Here is a 21733-nt window from a genome sequence, read left to right on the forward strand (position 1 = left end):
TGTCTCCCATAACACCCTCAAGGACAAAATGATGAAGTATGGGCTAGATAAATGGATAGTGAGGTAGACTGAAAACTGGCTGAACTGCGGGACTCGGGAGTTGTGATTAACAGCACAAAGTCCAGCTGGAGGCTAGTGGTGCCTGCCAAGTGTTAATACTGGTTGACATCTTCATTAATGACCTGCATGATGGGACAGAGTACACTGAGCAAATTTACAGGTACTTTAAAACTGGGTGAGTGGTATAGACCAGAAGGTTGTACTGCCAGTCAGAGGCACCTTGACAGTCTAGAGAAATTGGTTACATGAATCTCACAATGTTAGGAGAACAGAAATATCAAGTCCTGCACCTGGGGAGAAGTAATCTCATCCACCATTGTGGACTGGAGAGTAATTCTGCAAGAAAGCGACAGTAAGTTGAACAAGATCAATGCACTCTTGCGACAAAGGCAGTCAGCAGTATCCTTGGCTGCATCAGGCAGAGCTTTGCCATCACACTGAGGCGAGTGATCCTTCCCTTCTCCTCAGCCCTGGTGAGACACATCTGGAGTATTGTATCCAGTTCTGAGTTCCCCAGTACAAGAGAGAGAAGGACAAAGAGCAAAAGAGATGATGAASGGATTGGAGCATCCCTCATATAGAGAGAGGCGTAGAAAGCTGGGGTTATTTAGCTTTTATAAGTCTCGGGAGGATTTTATCCATGTGTATAAATACCTGATTGTGGGGGAGGATTAAAGAAGACAGAGCCAGATTCTTCTCAGTGGTGCCCTCTTACAGGAAAAGAGGTAATGCTCACAAACTGAAATATAGAAATTCCATTTAAACATTTTTTTTTATTATTTTGAGGTTTTTTTTGGTGAGATTAGTCAAATTCTACCATAAGTTGCCCAGAAAGGTTTCGGTGTCTCCATCTTGGAGACAGTCAAACCTTAACTAGACAGGGCCCTAAGCAACCTGCTTAAGATGACCCTGCTTGAGCAGAGGAGTTAGAGTGGATGATCTCCAGAAGTCCCTCTCTACCTCAGCTATGATGTGATTGTGTGTTACTCAGATGGGTGTAGGAGGAAAATCTGAGAAAATCATCTACATCATATTCACAATAAGGATATAAGACAAGAACCGCCTAGGGGACAGTGTAACACAGCCAAGCTATGAGATGACTGTTTGCAGGTTTCATCTGCTTCCCTTCTGCTGACACTGCTTTGTCATCTCATGAAGAAACTGGAAGAAAAACTACCCCACTTCTTCCCAGCGGAGTAGCTGATGGGGTAGCTCTCAGCACCTTGTGGGCTGCGCTGGCAAGGTCTCAGCACAAGGAAAGCTGCAGAAGTACTCAGCCAGAGACAGCACTAAGCAAACACGGAGTCTCCTTTCGGCAATTACTAGCTAGGTCAGCTATTCAAATGGGCCGAGTTTAAAGCTAGCCAGGTACATAAGCCTGAATAAATTTCACTCTATTTTTCTAATCTAAAATAAAATTGAGTTAGAGTGACCGAAGTAGTCAAAACAAAGGGTCTTAGAAGTAAATGATATGCTAGACTTGTCAGTTCAATGTCAGTTCATTATCAATTGTTGTAAGAGGTTGAAGTCCAAATGAAAATTTATGCAGATGTTCGTTTGTGTAATGGTTAGTAACAAATCCTGAGGCACTTAAAAAGGTATGTATTTCATATACTTGAAGAGCAAATGACTTGCCAAAGACTATCCCCCGTTTCCTAACTGGAATTTTTACAAGCTGAGTGCTGAACAGGTAACTGTAGAGAACTGCAAACCCAAATGATCCAGAACTCTGATCTATGCTGTCCTCCTAGGCTCCAAATAGCAGTAAGATTGCTTGCCCAGCATGTGGTATTAACCATCCTCTCAGGGAGTTAAATGATTTTGCTTTTTAATTGTCTGCACTCATTAACCAAAATGTGTTTTAGATAAACCTGYGATAAATCTACCTGAGCCAAGAAGGTTTCTGAACCCTTCAGTTTTTTCCAGTGGTGGGGGTGGAGAAGATGTTGCAATTTTGGTATAGACAGTTTTCTCAGCAACACTGAGTTCAACAGACAGAGCAGCAGGAAGAAGCAAAGTGGAATCAGATTCTATTTCAGATTTTCTTGATGTTACAGAAGTCTGTGTGGGGTTTTACATGTTGGTTGTGGCCAATTTGCTCTTTCTGTGATTTCCTCTTAGGCTCGTGAGTCGTCTTCTAGCCTAGTCACTGAGCTTTGGTGTAGACCTAAAATCAAAAGTTCTTTTTCCTTCTGTTCTCGCCCTTGACTACTTTCAGATCAGATCAAAATGTATACAGACAGAAAAAAAAGGGAGGGGAAAAAAAGAAAGAAAGGACTTCCTTTTTCTTTTAGATATTTTTTAAAAGAAAAAAGCATTGAAAAAGATTATTTGGCATTCTTCCCTTTATGAGACTCTCTTGCAGTAACTGCTTTTTTAATAGCGAGAAGGCATAATACAAAATTTCTTTGGGCTTTGTGTTACCTGCATTTTTTTCCAGTTTCTTCTGGGCTTGGACAGAATTTTGTTTTGGGGTTCAGCTTTCAGCTGCGTTGCTGTTGTAGGTGGACAGCCACAGCATGCAGAGCATGGGTTGTCTTCAGCCATCACAGACAGAAAGAGGGAGAAAAGAAAAGCGAAGAAGAGGGAAAAGAAAAGGCTCTCTTGCAACTTCCACACTGTCCCTTCATGGGGTGGTTTTGGGATTTAGGATTTTTTATTATTATTATTTTAAATCTGCAGCAGTAGCTGGCTTCTTAAAATTCTACCAAAGTCATGCATACAAGGATAAGTATAAAAGGTGACTAAGTACATGACTAGAAAGCTCTCTGACTCTTTATCACTACGATAACAGCTGTAGAAGCACAAACTTAGGTTAAAAAAAAAATTCTCAAGACCTCTGTGGAGGAGAAGCATCCAGACAAGAGGCTGGCTCTGGCGTCTGGAAGACAACACGGAGAGCTTACACAGGCTGATGGATGAGTGGGGGTAGATAACAATACAGTGATTCACTGTTTCAAATAGTGAAATAAAAATAAAAAGACAAAGCTGCAGTTTAGGGTTATAACATCTAGCTTTCAAAACTATTCAAGCCCACCTTAATACATCCCTTTTTCTGGATTCACACCCCTGCTCTTTTCAGTGGGCATTAATTCAATAGACTCAACCTTACAATATCAAAATAGCAACTAGAATGAGTTCATGCTGCTCAGATATTCTTGTTCTTAGTATTACACATCATTGCATTAGTCCTGTTGATTTGCTTTACTGCCACTGAGATGAGTATTTTTTTATTATCTCAAAATAAGCCATGTGAATATACATCTTCTGGAATATTTGTTGTAGAAAAGAATCCATCAGGGAAACATTTAACGACTACTCTTTAAGATGGAATATGAATATTACCTTGCCTGCTACTGCATGATAAGGAATCTGTTCACTGTTTAAACCTTTTATTACTAACAGTGGTTAGAAATGTTTCTGTGGAGAAACATTCATATTAGGGTTTCATGAAACCCTCTCTTTAAGGAAAACATCATTTTCAATTAAATTTTTAAAATATCTCTTTAAAAAATGATTTTTCTTTTTTTACCTTTGTGTTTTGCATTTTGGAGAATTTCTCTCCTCTTTCTCTCTTTCCCATTAAAAATATAGTGGAAAAGTATGGAGCTCTATAGATTTCTTTTTTCAATTCTAACTTCAAAAAAATTCAAAAACCTACATTTTTTCCACAGACTAATTTTTTGAAGAGAAAAAAGTGAGTGGTGGGGAGGGAGGGGATTGTTGTTCAAAACATTTTCAAGAAATATGAGAAGAGTTTGAAACTATGAAAATCAGGTCCATTTAGAGCCTCACCATAATCAAACTATGATCAATCTTCAAAAAATATATTGAATCATATTTTCCTATTTTTCAAAGAGATTTTTGCAATAACAGTTGCACATTTTTTATTGGTTAGAGAGTCACACTGGTCATACCAGCTCTACTGAACTACAAATTGTAAATAAAAGCAGAAGCAACTGAACAGAAGTGGTCAACAACTCCACTAAACTTTAATCAGTCACATCAAAATGTATAAATGACATACATCTAAGAGACAAAAGTGTTCTTACATACCATCTTCCATTCTCCTGCTCATTTTGGAGCCTTAGTCAGGGTCATATAATTTTTCTAGGATTCATCGGCAAAACTTCTTCATTATTTTTATTCTTCTCCTTGCTTATACTGTCAGATATATTCCTTATGGCTGAAGGATTTTTAATTTCAATTTATTTCTCTTCACATTGTTATATCTTTAACCTTTTCCAAGACAAACAATTTAAGGCAATGGTCAAAAGTTAAAAATATACTTTAAAGCCACATCTATTGATATTCAAAGAACTGAAAAAAACACATTCAGGGGCTGACTGGGAATTCCTATGAGCAATTACCAAAACTAGACTACTTTTTGATTATTTTTATTAAATATATATTTGAAAAATCTAGTCAGTTTATATAGTCAGTGACCTGTGGTTCAGTAGCAAAATGAGCTTTTGTATGTTAAGATTGTACAGAGATAAGTGAGGTGGACACCAAAGTGCCTTCCCAGAGTGTGTATCCTCACMGGATCGCAGGGAAACTGCTGGACAAGGGTTAGTGCCTGCAGGGAGGCAGGGACCCACCTCCAGCCCCCACCCAGCTCATGCTGTGCCTCCTCTGCCAGCAGTGGTCATTCAACCTCATGGTCAGCCAAGTCAGGGAGTTAAACTAGCAGAAAATTGACCGTTAAGAGGAGCAATTAGTTTTCTGCCTAGCTGGCCCTCTCCCTGATCAAATGACCAGGAACTCGAATGCGAACCAGCATCTATACAGAGGAAAAGGGAGGAAAGTGCCACCAGAAGCATAGAGGAGGAGTGGTACCCTCCTCTGCCCCGCTGCCAGCATTGGCTCCCTGCTGGTTCCTCTAAGCCCTGTCATCAAACTGTGTCTTATTTAGCACGCGGCAGACACATAACTGAACACACATATGGTTGGCTTGCATCCCTGAGGTGGGCTTCAGATTGGTTGCACTGTCACACTCAGGAAAACAAGCTTCAGGAAACGCTGGTAGAGTTTGAACAGAAACCTTGCACACTAGGGAGAAGCAAAGGTAAAGGACACAGAACATCAGAAAAAGAAACAACTAGCAGTAGTGACAAGGAGAAAAATCTTATGGAGGAAGCTTGACTGGGAATATTGCAAATTGCGAAAGAAAAAGAGAATAGATGTATGGGAGAAAATAGAACTAAGCTAGGGTTTGGTGGGGTTTTTTGTTTGTTTGTTTGTTTGTTTTTTCCTTTTTTAATGATTATTTTGAGGCATTTTGTCTTAACTATAAAATCATTTAAAATTTTGACTGAAAAAGCAGCATCCTGGAAGCAGGCAGAGGAGCAGCCGTACTTTTCAAATGGTCCTTTTATAATGATATGTCATCTGCAGGTCAAGAGCATGATTCTTGCATAAGTGCTGTTGAACAGGATTTACATAACATCAAGAGACACTGCTCTTGGGTTATAACAGGCCCTCCCTGGGACAATCTCGGACCCAGCATAATGGTCCTCAAAATGAAATAGTGCAAAGCAAATAATTGCTGTAATAATATAGTGAAGGAGAGAGAGATGCAGAAATGAGGGAAAACTGTGGTAAAAGGCTGCTTACATCTAGTATTTAGGAAGGCTATAGATTGCATTAGCTGCAGTTCCTAACTAGTATTTCTGTAAACCTGTGAGCCCTTGGACAATACAGATTTTGACATTTCCCATAATATGAAATGACTCAAACTACCATTACAATCAACAGTCATTACAATCAACTGCATGAAATGGTAGGAAGATGCTGAAACATCTTTTCTGCCAGATTGTCATTCACTGAAGCAGACCACAGACCATTTTTTTCCCTGCTGATTAGACCATCTCTTACTACAGCCAGGACCCTGATTTGATACAAAAGAATAACAAAGTAATTCATTGTTGTTGAGAATTTTTGTTGCACTTGTCACTTTATGCAGACTTACAACATTTTGGCAATGCGAAGAACACAGATCAAAGATGTTCCAGGCATTTAAATAGATTTGTGGGTGTTGATTGACTACCGCTGTCTTTGCTTACTTTATACCACTGTAATTACAAGCTGGAAAAGGACAACCACGGCTCAAAAAATGCTAACAAGGACTTCCTGCATAGATGCCTAATCCCCCCACACATACACACACACACACAAACCCTAATTATTTTATTGAAACTTGTTGGTTTGCAAACATTTCTGTGGCAGTATCTGAAAACAATACAGTAGTGACAGGTTTACATGATGCTGACTGCTGTATTATACCATTAACAGCTTCTGCAGACTCTGGAATTTCATCTGCTTATCTGTACTCTCAGTTTTGTCACTTTGAATGTAACACTCCAGACATGACTTCATTCACTACAGCACAGTGTTCCCTTAAGGAGACTGGGAAGGTAGTAACCAAACTAAAAGCTCCCCCATAGAAAAGAGAGCAGCATTTAGGGCTTTTTGCTAACTGTAGGCTCAGGCAGATATGGTGTCAGTGGGCTCAGAGGAAGTGGGAATTTCAGTTGTAAAAACAAAATCAGTTATTCTCTCTCTGTAGACATCATAGTGAAGATTTCTCTGATGCTTGTCAGTTGCAAATTAGTTGTCACTATGCTTGACCRTTTGATTTGAAACAACCAGTTGGCTTGAAAGAGCGGATGGACTTTGACATACTGGGAAAAGTCTGAGTTCAGTATAATTATATATGTATATATTTTTCCTTCTAATGGATGTTATATCAAGTACTGCTTTAACTTGAAGGAGTATGTATTTGTTCACCAAAATGTCACTTGACATTTGAAAATTTATTGTAAGCAGTTAATCATCTCTCTCATCTCAATGCAAAATTAAAGAAAGAAAGAAAGAAAGAAAGAAAGAAAGAAAGAAAGAAAGAAAGAAAGAAAGAAAGAAAGATCTGGCTAACCTTGAAAGAGACCTGCTTAGGAATGTTTCAAAACATGTTATCACCTGATCACCTGTCTCTTTTCCTGCTGGGAAGTACTGCCTACTTGGAAGAGCAAAAGTATCCTTCTTGTAACGGTTAGCTATAATTTCCTGTGGGCTTTACTGGCATCCATTTGCCTTATATCTATCTTCAAGAATGTGTAGGAAAGCTGTAGAAATGCAGAGATCCTCCTGGCAGTTCTTGTCTTCATAAGGTCCTTTTTTTTTTTTTTTTTTTTTTGGGGGGGTGAAAAATCAAATCTCATCAGATACATTTCATAAGTAATAACATTCAGTATCATGTTTTTGTTCATTTGCTGCTTCTATTGCAGAAAGACCATAGCGTTAAAGTTCTTAGCTAGAGGGACAAAATTAAATGAAAATGAATTTGATGTATCTTCCCTATTCATTAGCACCTGCTGAATGAGTTATGGGAATAGTCATATTTCTTCAGTGGCAAAATATACAGTTCCATTTAAAAAAAAATATTAAGACAGCTGTTGCTCTCTGGGGTGTATGAGTGCAACAGAAATTAGCTCTTTAACTCTTAGGTGATTTCTAGAAGATGCTTTCCAAGAAAAAGAGCATATTCAAAAGTAGAGACTGGGCCTTGTAACTGCCCAAAGAGGATTCAGGGAGTATTTCCCATGAGCCTTGAAACGAGAGTCAAAACACGGCCGTTATCTTGAAAACACATCACAGGGTATCCCAGCAGTCTGGAGTAGTTTTCGCACATGCCTCAAAACTATCAGAAGAACAAGTAATGCATCTGAAAAGGTAAGAAGCAGAAAAGGAAGGTAAAAGGTGTCCCAAGAGCTACTTTGGCCTCTCCTCCCCAACTGCGCCTAGCTGCGGTGCTGGCCTTTCAAACTCAGCATTGAGAAGAAGAGCGTGCAGCGTCGGTCCTGTGTGTTCTCTGGATGCGAGTGCGCTCTGTTGCTTTCATAAACATTTCCAACAAAACGCAGGCAGTAATCTACRCGTTTTTATAGCACAAGGCAAGCAACATGCCAAACAACTTCATCACTAAAATAGTGAGAGCTTTTAATACGCTTATTAGGCTATCAACGGGCTGTCTAGGGACTGTTTTCGCTAGAGACCTCTGAGAAGTGCTGACTAAACCTGCCCTTTCAGACGTATCCCTGTGAATATCTTCTTCCTGAGGTAAATGGCCACTTCTGCAATGCAGTTTGTATTCTACAGTCATTGGACCAAATAGTGCATACGAATGCACTCTATGGTRTATTATTAAGATATCTCGATACAGTGTAGCTGTGCACATATTTCAGTTAGTTTGTTGGACTTGCCTATTCCAATAGAGGAACATTATAAACTGTACTGCAAAAATTTGTTCTTGATAGTAGTGATTTAACAGAACACAGTGCTTTCAGTTCTGATAAGGTAAGCTGGTCTTCATCTGTGAACAATACACATATAATTAAAAATATTCCTTTTTATTTTACTTAAAAGATTTCAGCCTTCTTGTGATGGGCATCTACTTACCCTAAAATTTGTGTGGGTAGCTGAGTCCATGCTGAACATCAACATCTTCTGCTCTTATTAAATACTCTTTAATTGTGGTGAGGTATATTCAGAAATTTCCAAGATCTAAAAGTCACTTCACCAATCTGAGGCTTATTAAATCAATGGAAAAGGTATGTGTGTGGCAACAGTGTATTTGAAGCTGCAGCAAGGATAGTTCCTGTCCCTAATTATTCAAAGGGTTAGTCTAGGTTCATAATTTGGAATTGCTTTTTGAACCCTGAACTGACCTCGTATTTCCATTTGGTGTTTGTGACTGAAAGCATTTATATTGATCGGGCTCTGACAAGGTGTCAGGCTCACCACAGTTAGTCAGGCACATGTAACTCTTAGACCAAATCACTGTGGTGCTCTCTGCAATATTCTCAAAAGGCTATGGAAACACTAATACAGGATGCTGCTGGCCTTCTGCTAYGCTGTAACAGCAGTAAAGAGTATATTGCACTACCTGCATCATAGTTGTTTCCATCAGCAGTCCAAAGTATTGACTGTGAGCAACTTATATGTGTCCAGGAATCCTAACACACCTTGCAAGTGGCATAAAGAGGTTACCTACTCCAGGCCAGAGACCAGAAGAATTGGTCCAAAGCTRAGAAGAATAGCAGGGGGAAGCACAGCTCTCCAGCCCTATTCCCTGACGTTTCATGTCTTTACATACTCAGAATAGAGTTCCTCTTTTTAAGTTKCATGAAAAATTTTCCCCTGTCGGTGTGAAGAATGCTTTTGTTGTGTTGGGGTCATGGTAGAAGGCAGGCAGGAAAGAAAAACCTTGTTTTGAACTGGATCCACCAGCTCCTTCTAGCTCTAGATAGCACACACACACACACACACACACACACACACACAAAGTAAACACATTTAGTCAGAGTAAGAATGATAGTAATGCACTGTATATGCATTTCTTTTCTGAGTATATTTGTGTGGCAGCAAGCAATTCAGTTTCACAATCAGTTTATAATATCTGACAATACATTTTAGATTCCACAATGCAGATACTTCAAGGAAAAAAAAGAGAGAGAGAGAGAGATCTGAATGGCCTTGGTTTAAATAAAATCTCATTAAATATAAAATGGATGACTTTGGGTTGGGATTTTTTGGGGGTTTTTTTTGTCTTTATTTTTCCTTTTTTTGTATCAAGTGACTGAGTCATTGCTGGAACTTTTAAACTGTAGTGGTTTGTTTTGATTGCACTTGCAAGTATCTGATGAAAATGTGCAAATCAGCCATTGAAGATTTTAAGGCTTCCTGTTGATTATACAAAAATGGTAAGTACACAGAGTGCTTGCTTTTATGACCCTCTGTACCATAAACATATAAAGTAAGATTTGTTGTTGTTGTTTTAYCTCTAAGAGGTGCTGCACCAAGTTCATGACTCAAGGGAAGCAGATACCTGTTCTGAAGAAGCTCAAATTAGTTGTAACATGGAAAATAATAGCAAAATCTTACTTTCCAACCTTATTTCACTACTTTTGCTTGACAAATAATTCTGACATAGTATTTGTCTATTCTTTGTTTAGCCTATGTATGAGTGTTATATTATAACTTTTGTCTTGTTATATTATAACTCTTGTCTTGTGGGACCTAGATTTTCTGTACAAAAATACAAATTGAATACAAATACCTATACTTTTAATACAGAAAGCAAAAATTAGGCAAATAAAAAAGTACACTCCAAAATATGTACAATCATTGAGGATTAGWAATAGATTCCTACCTACTGCTAAGTTATATTTCCTTAAAAAAAAATAAAAACTAGGATTTACTTTTCCATAATATCCCAATGCAGTTTCATATTTTCCAACTGCAGAACAATGAATATGACAAAAAGATACCACAAATTCCAGATAGCTATGTATATATCAAATGAAAATGTACTTGATTTAAATGGGCTTTACATTCTTGATAAGTGACTGGTGCAGATATGCTTGTTTCTCCTATGGTATCAGTATTTAATTTCCACTTCACACTATTACTAATTAGATATCAGCATAATGAGCCAGATTTTTACCATCGGCATAGCAGCTTTGCTAGCTTATCTGTTTCCTTAAAGAATTTGCATAAGCAGAATTCTCGACTGGTAAAAACCTATGGAAACAGCTCCTTTCTTCATCTGAAAAGAAAAAAAGAGAGAGAGAGAGAGAGAGAAGAAAAAAAAGGCATATCTGTGGCATATGTACATCCCAAAAATGGATCCAGACAGTTCTAATAGATCCAAGCTTGACAAATTTCATACATTTGAAGGACAATTTTCCACTTAGACCCATATGCACACATCCAGAATTGCACTTGACTACATTTGTGCTGAAATTTGTAGGTAAAAATACCTGGAGATCTCTCCAATTTCATACATAACTCAAAGAATTTGGAATGCTAGAAATCTGGCCTTTGAAAAAAACATTTGGATTTGCATGACTCAAGATCAGCTGAAGGGCTTAGCCTGAATGTACAGCCAAATGTACCTCACAAAAGAGAAATTTCAGACAGAGATGCAGAACTACTTTTGAGAATGCATTACATCTTCTTATGTCAGCTCTAGTGATTTATTACATGATGGCTCATTCATCCTGTACCTGCCTGGGCAGAAGAAGTATACAGATCCAGAAAAATAGAATGAAATATGAAAGGCAAGTTGCAGTGATAGAAGAATAAAAACCCACGTACAGTGTTTTTCTTGGGGATTAATGACTACCTGATGGCTTCTGTCATTAATGACAGATAATTCCTGTCTATCTCTCATCTATTTCATTTGTTCTGTAACCATGCCTCTTGCACAGAGTTCATTATAAAATATGTAATCAGGTAGGAACAATCTCCCGTTAATAACTAACCCTGGAGGAGCAGAGAGAAGAAAAGGGCAGTAGCAATGGAAAGRGTAGGCTGGTTATGCATCACCAGATCCTTCACAGTTCCAGAGGAAAAATTATGAAAGCCTATGCAAAACGGAAAACAAAGTTTTGCTGTACAACCGTAGGGCTTGTGATAGGGCAGGAAAAAAAAAGAAGTCTAGGTGGGAAAGCAACAGGAGGTGGAAGAGAATCAAACCATATCAAAGGAAGAAGGAAGTGGGAGGGGAGAAAAAAATGCCTCTCTGCTGATGAAGGTCCTAGCGATCAGTATCAGAAAGGGAGAGCAAACAGGCAATGGTGAAAAACACCAGAGGCTGTCACAGAAGTAACAAGGACATCAGAGAGGAAGCCGTGCAGCATGAAAGGCAAAACAAATGATTGGCTTTTCAGCTGGGTAAGACAGTGAAGTCAGGTGGCAAGTCAACTGAAGAAATGAGACTAAAGATTTATGAGGGTAAGGCCTTAAGACAGTCATCAGCATGGAAGATGAAGTCCTCAGAGAGTAAGATAGAAGACTGATAACAGAGATCCMGGAGTCAATGTCAGAAAGATAAGCTTACACAGAGAGGGCAARCAAATAATATATGGCAGTAAGATATCGATGAAGAACAGTGAAATGCAGAAATGTTTTTCATAAGATGCAAAAAATTAGAAAACAGAAGAGGGAATATAAGAGAAAGAGAAAGAGAAAAGRAGAGAAAACCAAAGTCCCTTTCTTTGTGTAAATAGGTAGGGACAAGGATTCTTAATGTGAAAGAAGCTTCAGAGACAGTGCTAGAGGAAAAGACAGAGATCACTATTACAAACAGAGGCTGCAGAACTGGGCACATATAGCTGCATATTTTCCAAGAGAGTAGTGATTGTTCTAGAGATATCTGTAGGTGGAGATGAGGAGAGAGGCATGATGTTAGAAACTAAGGGAGCATGAACATTGCTATGGATGAGAAGGATGTTGATATAAGATCAGAATTTGTTCTGGATTTCTGTTTCAGTAGCTTCAGGCTTTGCCTTTTCCTTCTGTATCTCTAGGGTATGGAAATGTGGAAAGTACACAGATAAATTTGATAAGAACAGGAGGGAAAGAAGAGAATAGAACAGAGCAGAAGGGAGGAAGTACAAGCAAATGAAAGGAGGAAGAATGAATATTCTAATGGAAGAGAAGAAGTTTTGATGATTCTGAAAATGGATCTCAAAAGATTTCAGAATGAACATGACTGCAAMCAATTCAGCAGATCAACAAATGGAAAAATCAGTCACATCAAGAGCAGCTGGCCAAAAAAATGGAGCTGTGGACTGAGGCAGTGAAGGTGAGGTGAAGGAAGCACCAACTGTGAGGCTAGCAGAGTGACAAGAGCAAAATGTTTTGTGTCTCGAGAAACAGCTTCAGTGCAGCGCATTTGGAGCAATACCTGGTCAAAGTTGGCAGCTGCATAGAGCTGGGGATACAGGAGCAGGAGACAAGGAATGATGCCAGGGGCAAGCAAACGGTCAAAAGATCCCAGCTTTGGGAGAGATCAAACAAGACAGGCAAACTTGAGAAAGGTTTGGAGCTCCTCATGCCAAAAACTCCTGAAGCAGAGTTTGTTTTTGTTTAAATACTCATAAAACTATCACTTTGGGCATTAAACTATTCCTTGTATTGATCACCAACCATATCTGTGGCTGGAAGAATTCACCATACTTAGAAAGTCAGAGGTCTGGACAAATGGTAASTGCTGCCCAGATCAGAAGCCATACAGAGTCAGACTACAATGTATGGAACTACAAATGCAGATGCAGACTCATATATACCACAGTACTGAAAGCTATAAAGCCGCACAAATGCAACTGAGAACAGAAGACGGGCCCAAGGGACRAGTGTATAAGGGAGTGTTATGCAATAGTGTTTATAACTTCAGGAAATTTGTTTTCATTCAGGTCTGCATGTAGATGCCATTCTTCCACCAGTAGCCTGCACATGTAACAGACTTCATGTTAACAATAAGCAAAGGACTTCCACTAACAGCATTAAACTAAACCCAAATCTTCACATACATCTCTCAGTAACATAATATTCATAGATGTACTGATAAGTATACTTGTCCACATTCAGTCATTAATCCTGACATACAACTACAGCCCTGTTACATTAACTTTTTGTTTGCATTTATCTGCTAGAAATTAAAAAGTGCATCAGACCCCTAGCTTCACGTCTTTTCCATTCACAGGGCATGAATGAAACACATGAAAAACAAAGACAATGCATGACTCTGCCACCATTGTATTCATCCTGTCTGCCTCTCCCTCCCTCCTTCCCTCCCTCTCTCTCTCTCTCTCTGTCTAAATGCACGTTTTAAAGTTATATACTAGTAAAGCATTGAATACAAATACATGTGCCTGCAAACATCGTTCTCTTAATCATTACAGAGGAACATAATACCAAAAGCTGGTATATATGTTTATACTTCTTCTCATTTCTGTTGACAAAGGGAGCCATATTTCTACATTGTGCTTTCTTAATTAAACTACTCTAATAAAATATTTTAAAATGTGACACTGTCAATACGGTTTGAAATTTACCATAATCCTGATATCTGAAGAAAACCTAAAAAGCAATAAAGCAAAATCATATGTTTTTTCTTTAAGTGCATTTCCCAAGAAAATGGTAAAACAGAATATGGAATAGATGTCTCTGAAAATAAAACTTCATGAAATTTTTTGTTCAGTATTGCAAGCATTCTCTGATTTATCTCCAGTGGTCATTGAATTCAGTAATCTTGATAGATTACTAGAGGACTTCTATTTTTAGGAATCCGTCTGGTATTGTGGCAATTGCAGCTAATCGGATTACTGCTATATCCTAGCCATGTAAAATGCATTGATACTGCAAGAGAAACTTGGGCTACACCCCTGTAGTTACAATATCAGGTTGATAGCTGGAAACTTATATCCTAATTTATTTTGAAATATCATTACTTTATAATTAATTCATGAGAACTCATGTGGTGCTTGAATTTTGTACTTTACCTTTTGGAATCATTTTGGATGAGGCACTGGCAAATTCAGGGACAGACTGAGGGAGCTCTCTAATATTTTAAGTTAAAGCCACAACATGAAGATTTATTAAACAACAACAACAACAACAACAACAACAAAACCCCTACTTTCTGGAAACAAAAAGCCTTCTTCCACAAGTATCAACAGCTACATCTAGTGGTTACAAGCAACACAGATATTTTCTCCCATAGTCAGACAGGCTATGGGAGAAAAAGTACTTTTTATTCTACATTAAAGAAAAAGGTAAAAATACGCTCCTACGTGGACCCGTGTAATTAACAGCATTGGTATGTACATTTTTGTTCCAATTTATCTTGTGCAAACTACTCCTTGTCTCCTTGTATTCAGGTCTCCCTGTCTTTGTAAGTTTTGAATTGGGTAGATGTTGCATATACTGCATTTGAATATTTTTTCTTATTACTAAGATGTTAAAAACACACATAGATGAAATTAATTYGAAATGCTAAATTACCAATATTAAGATTTGCAGTTGATGGAGTGAAATTATGTGAGTTTTGGTAATTTTCCATGTGTCTTTATATCTGCATTTGATATTAAAAAAAAAAATTGTTCCCAGGTCTGGTTAAKGTACAATAGATTAACAAGATTTTCCATTTGCTATAAGGTCAAATATTATATTTCTGAGACAATTCAGAAGTTAATGTCATTTCCCCCAACTAGACAGAAGCAAACTTAATACATTTCAAGTAATTCCACATACTGATAATTTCAGAGATTATTGAAAAAAATCTATCCCCTCAATATTTTCTGAAGAACAGAACAATATTTTTAAGTATAACCAATAATTTATGGTGCTTATTCCTACCSATTTCTCCTTCAGAATAAAGAAAACTGGAAATAAAACAATCATAATTCATAAATCAGAAAAATTTATTTCTTGAATATTCTATAGTAGTTGAAATTTTAGTTAAAATCAAACTAAAATATACACAAAATCTAAAAACAAACAAAAAAATCTAATAATCTGCAGCATCAAACAAGGATAACTCCACAAAGCAAATGYGAATTTGTTATCCGGCCAGCTTTATCTTACCTGTAAAATAGCAGAAGAAGGTTTACAATTCAGTTGGACTTGCTAAAGTCTGGCACGGACTTTCAGGAGATTTATAAGAAATTAAAGTTGTCACTAGCTGAAAAGTGAAATTCTAGCATAGGTCAGAATATGGTAAGAGATGGAAAAAGAAAAAAAAACATGTGGAATTTTCAAAACAGATAGAGCAACGAGAAATCCCAACTTTTTGTTTCTAATGTTGCTTCTTACATTTATCAACAATCTGGAAAAGTCAAATGGCCATTTTGATAGCAGTCCACAATCATTTAATATAGTTAATAAGACAGAACTAAGAGGAGTTTGAAATAGACACTGCAAATATAATTGAAGATGCAGATTACTGTTCATAGAATCACACAAAAGCACATTACACMGTACTAATTAACTGCAACTGTTCAAGAAACCTATATTAGTATCACAGCAAACAATTCAATGAAAATCTCCACATGCTACGATCAAAGAACTAAGAAGAACTAATGCATTTATTCAGAAAAATCCAGAAACATCATGATCCTCCAATGTGTAAAAAATAGTATTCAAAATAACATTAAATATGGTAATGGTCACCTCTCTAGCTATGGTGAGTGACAACCAGTTTTGTAATATCTGAATCCCTTACAATCAATGTATTTAGTCTGTCTCCACTGGTATTGCTGAATGATGGAATTATCCTAACAGAGGGCGAGGCAAGAAATTAAAAAAATAAAGCCCAGATTTTCAAAGACTTTTGGGGGCACCTTCTTTCAATGGTATAATCAAAACAGAAACATATAAAGATGGTAAAAAGCAACAGAGAACATCCAGGCCACCTTTGGGAATGAAGATGAAACAAATGAGTTGCATTTGCAAAAACACCTCAGCCTTTCCTTAACCTCAGCAAATGTACAGGGCTGGTTAGCTGCATCACTTTGCCATAACACCTTCTATTATGGTAGCTCGTACAAGCTCACTCCTGCTCTCTTATACCCACTGTTGCCCAAACGTGCTGAAAATAATCTCCTGATCATCTCTGCTCACAGCTTCCTTCATATCAAACAAGGCAGAGCATCAGGTTGGTGAGTGTCTCTTTCGAGAGCGGGATTTGACAGAAGCCAGCATTTCTCAGTTACAGAAGTAGAATTATCCTGATGTACATTTGGTGCACAATGTTTCGCGTTTCCAATAGTTCTCCATCTCGATGCTCTGAAAAACCTGTCTGTATCTCTATTAAGAACTCATCACTTAGTTCTAGTTTGCTTTCCCCCCMACCTTCTGTCCTTCTGAAGCCAGAACTCTAAAAAAGTGATACAGAAAAAGTTCCATCTTCCACAATAAGCTCAACTGTTTCAGTTGTTACCACTCAAACTGCTTGGAAAGTAATGTATGAATAAGATTTCTGTCTGACTGAGGCTGAATTTCAGTTGTAATGTGTCCTTTCCTTGTCCTTGTTCGTAACTTACTCACAAGATGGCAGTAGAGCTCAAAAGATGGGAAATACCATCCGGAAACGCCAGAGTCCTTTTTGTAGCTTCCTGTGTATTTATCATTTGTTTCATCAGGGTAAAGACAGAAGAATCACAAGAACATTCACAGTGACAGGGAAACAGGAGAACCCCAAGAACTTCAACACTGCGTAGTTATTCACAGCCTAAATACATTTGAATTGGTGTGGTGCATTTTTGTTTTATTTTTGAGAGAAATTTAGAAAGGCTTTAAAATATCTTTTCCTTTCTCTCATTTTAACTTGTGCTAGCACTTAGTTTCTAATATTGATTAGGGAATAGCTACAGAAAATGTGCAAATATGCCTCCTTGGTAGACTTCTAGAGACAAAACCGTGCCTAAAGTTTAACACAGAAAAAAGCATCCTGTTGAATGAAGTCCTTAGTAACTTATATTTCAAACTCACCTGCAGTGAATTCTGTCCTTTGCTAARCAGAAAGATAAAACCAAATAGGATCCAAATGGCTTTTGTTTGCTTGACATCAGCTTGTAGGCTGCCCTTACAAATATTCTGATTGGAGTAGCTTATGTTCAGAGCTTCACTTACACTGCTCTGTCTTATTAATTTGAATAGAAAAATCTACTGTATTTGTACTTGTCTGTTTACTTCTCTCTCTCTCTCTTTCCACTTGATCCTGTAGCATAGCCCTTAGTACAAGGAGGGTCCTTGACAGGAAACCACCCAGCCATTAGTGTTACTACTACTGAAACCCGTAAATGTTAAGCTTAGAACTAGCCTTCCTTTCCACCCATACCTCCAGGAAGCCCTTTTCAGGGTGAAATGGTTGATTCTAAGTCCTGTTCTTCACAGTACTTGAAGAAGTTTTCATACAGAAGAAGAAAGTACACAGAATATGGAAGAGGGGACAGGCTACTTGGGAGGATTGTAGGAATGCAGAGTATGTAGAGATGCTGCGAGGAAGGCTAAGGCCCAGCTGGAATTGAGTCTGGCCAGGGATGTCAAGGACAACAGGAAGGGCTTCTTCAAATACATCAGCAGCAAGAGGAGGACTCGGGAAAACGTGGGCCCGCTACTGAATGGGGCGAGGGCCCTGGTGACAAGGGATACAGAGAAGGCAGAATTACTGRATGCCTGCTTTGCTTCAGTCTTCACTGCTAAGGGCAGCCCTCAGGAATCCTGCAGCCTGGATGCGAGGGAGAAAGTCTGGAGAAGGGGAGACTTTCCTATGGTTGAGGATAGGATTAGAGACCTTCTGGGCAGGCAAAACATCCACAGATCCATGGGCCCGGATGGGGTGCACCCACAGGTACTGAGGGAGCTGGCAGATCATAGAATCATAGAATCAGATGTTGTTGCCAAGCTGCTCTCCATCATCTTTGAAAGGTCCTGGAGAACTGGAGAGGTGCCTGAGGACTGCAAGAAAGCCGATGTCACTCCAGTCTTCAAGAAAGGCAAGAAGGAGGACCCAGGAAAGTACAGGCCGGTCAGCCTCACCTCTATCCCTGGAAAGGAAATGGAACAGCTCATTCTGGATGTCATCTCCAGACATATGGAGGAAAAGAAGGTGATCAGGAGTAGTCAGCATGGATTCACCAAGGGGGAATCCTGCTTAACCAATCTGATTGCCTCCTCTGATGGAAGGACTGGCTGGGTAGATGAGGGGAGAGCAGTGGATGTTGTGCACCTTGACTTCAGCAAGGCTTTTGACACCGTCTTCCATAACATCCTCCTAGAGAAGCTCAGGAAGTGTGGGTTAGACGAGTGGACARTGAGGTGAATTGAGAACTGGCTGAAAGGCAGAGCTCAGAGGGTCATCATCAGTGGCGTGGAGTCTAGTTGGAGGTCTGTGGCTAGTGGCGTCCCCCAGGGCTCAATACTTTTTCATCAACGACCTGGATGAGGGGACAGAGTGCCTCCTCAGCAAGTTTGCTGATGATACCACGCTGGGAGGAGTGGCTGACACACCTGAGGGCTGTGCTGCCATTGACAAGGACCTCAACAGGCTAGAGAGATGGGCAGAGAGGAACCTCCCGAGGTTCAACAAGGGCAAGTGCAGAGTCCTGCACCTAGGGAGGAATAACCCTAGGCACCAGTACATGCTGTGGGGGCTGACCTTCTGGAGAGCAGCTCTGCAGAGAAGGACCTGGGAGTGCTGGTGGATGACAAGTTGACCACGAGCCAGCAATGTGCCCTTGTGGCCAAGAAGACCAACAGTATCCTGGGGTGCATTGGGAAGAGTGTTGCCAGCAGGTGGAGGGAGGTGATCCTGCCCCTCTACTCAGCCCCCGTGAGGCCTCATCTCGAGTACTGCGTCCAGTTCTGGGCTCCCCAGTMCAAGAGAGACATGGAGCTACTGGAGAGAGTCCAGCGTAGGGCTACAAAGATGATCAGAGGGCTGGAGCATTTGCCCTATGAGGAACGGCTGTGAGAGCTGGGCCTCTTCAGCCTGGGGAAGAGAAGACTGAGGGGGGATCTTACCAATGTGTACAAGTACCTGAAGGGAGGGTGTCAAGGGGATGGGGACAAACTCTTTTCAGTTGCCCTGTGTGACAGGACAAGAAGCAACAGGCAAAAACTGAASCACAGGMAGTTCCGCCTGACCGTGAGGGGGAATTTCTTCCCTGKGAGAGTGACRGAGCACTGGCACAGGTTGCCCAGAGAGGCTGTGGAGCCTTCTTCTCTGGAGATCTTCCAGGCCTGCCTGGATGCAACCCTGTCTAACATACTCTAGGTGACCCTGCTTGAACACCTGCTTGAGCGGGGAGTTTGGACTAGATGATCTCCAGAGATCTCCAACCTTACTGATTCTGTGATTCTATGAAGTTTCTGGACCATAATAGTTGGCTGCAAATCTCCCATGAAAATAAGGAAAGGCATAAACCCATCATAACATTAAAACCACTTGTGAAACGACCATGTGGTCATACCTTGTTTGACCTTAAAATAATATTTTGAAAATTATCAGYCTATACTAGAACATGATTTACGTGAAAGTTGCACCTCTCTTTACAGCACCATATGCTTCTCAGACAGCAGTGAAGAGCTAGGGGGACATGGCTGGACTGTGGTGGCAGCAAACCTGTGACTCCCCATCAACCCACCTCTTTGCAGACCTCTAGCAATCCCTCCTCTTATGTGCTAGAGCATTAGTAATGGGTCAGCAATTGCCATATGTGGAAACAGATACAAACATTACAGCCAAGGTGGAGCTATTCTTGGCTCTAGCTAGGAGACATGGAATTCTAGTAAGATATCTTAAAATTAGGAGAACTGTTAGGAATGCAGTAATGTACTCATTTTCTTCTGTTGCTCAGTCCTGCAAAACTACCATTTTTTCTATTATTGGTATATTATACTTCGCATCATCTCATTTACTGTAAATGAGAAATCCAGATAMTCACTTGTTTGCATTTCAAAGTTAAATAGGTAGGGCTCTCAAAGAGAACATGAGACTACTGATCCCTTCTTGAAGTCAATAAAAAAGGTCAAGTAAATCGAATTTTTCTAACATTCCTAAAGCTAATTGGAAGTTATTTTTAAAGAGCTACAGTAGCCTTTCCCTTGAGAGGAGGAGGAAAGTGTACGTGGATTCTTGCATCTTTTGGCTACCACAGTGAGCAGAACCTTGAAATATAGCTCTTTTCTGTGTTGATGAAACCAAATTCTTTTTCTGTGTATAACTACAGCACCTCTGAATTTCACAACGACTATGAAAACTGAAGCAAGAACGGTTTCCCCATTAGGCCTCATAAAGTGCTGGTTACAAGCTAACTGGTTATGACTTATTAAAAGAGTACAGATCTGCTGTGTTTTTCTACTTGTCCAAGAGTCAGCCAGCAACATAGGTGGCATATCAAAATCCTCTAATTAAATTTTCTTCACTTTTACTAGGCTGTCTTTCATGTGAAAGATGATAGCAAAGTACACATAATACTTGTGATTATTGGTACAAGATCAAAAAGAAACTACAGTTGCATTTAATCATTCCCTACTATAAATTTTGTTGTTTAGTGAGAAAGGAAGAGCATTCTGCCAAAGAACACCAAAACACTATCTTCATCCCATATTCATTTTGAGATATTCCTTTCAATTACCCTTTTACTTTGACCACCACAGCTAAACTTTACTATTCATTACGGGCTACAGTATTGGGGCAGTGAATTCRCCAGACATCTGCTTTTTGAGAAACTTTTTCTATTGCTCGTGCCACTCGAAACGTGCCAATTGTTTTTTAATTTTGTTCTATCTGAAGCTTGTCATTTGATCAAACAGATCTCCCAGTACACAATATTGTGCGTATGTTTGTTGTTTTGTTTTAACTGATGACTACCATGTATTTGTTCCAAGAACTACTTCACCCTGAATCCCTCTATTCCACTTACCCTATGAGGACAACACTGATCATCAACAGGATAAACTGTGGTAACCTGGGTGTATAACTCTTGGGTATATAGCTGTGGTAGACAAAAACCTGACCCTGTGGAAGGCAAGTGGAGTTTTCCCTCCAGCTCCAGTAAGACCAAGATACAATCCCATGTTTCTTCTAGAATAGGACATCACTTTTTTTCCAAAGATGTAGTTCCATTATTCTAGGCCATGACAATATGAAATGCAGAGACTCTGTAAACTTTAACATAAGCCATGGTTTAAGATGCTACTGCTCAAACGAGTAGCTGGCGGACACTATTATAAAGACCAGGCATGTTTGTACATGAAGAGCTGATGAGAAATGCTGAATTCCACTGCTGCACTTGGGGGCTCTGATTAGCTCATTTGTACA

Source organism: Rhea americana, unplaced genomic scaffold, assembly GCF_003343005.1.
Source record: "Rhea americana isolate MKP2758 unplaced genomic scaffold, rheAme1 scaffold_11, whole genome shotgun sequence".
Classification (NCBI taxonomy): domain Eukaryota; kingdom Metazoa; phylum Chordata; class Aves; order Rheiformes; family Rheidae; genus Rhea; species Rhea americana.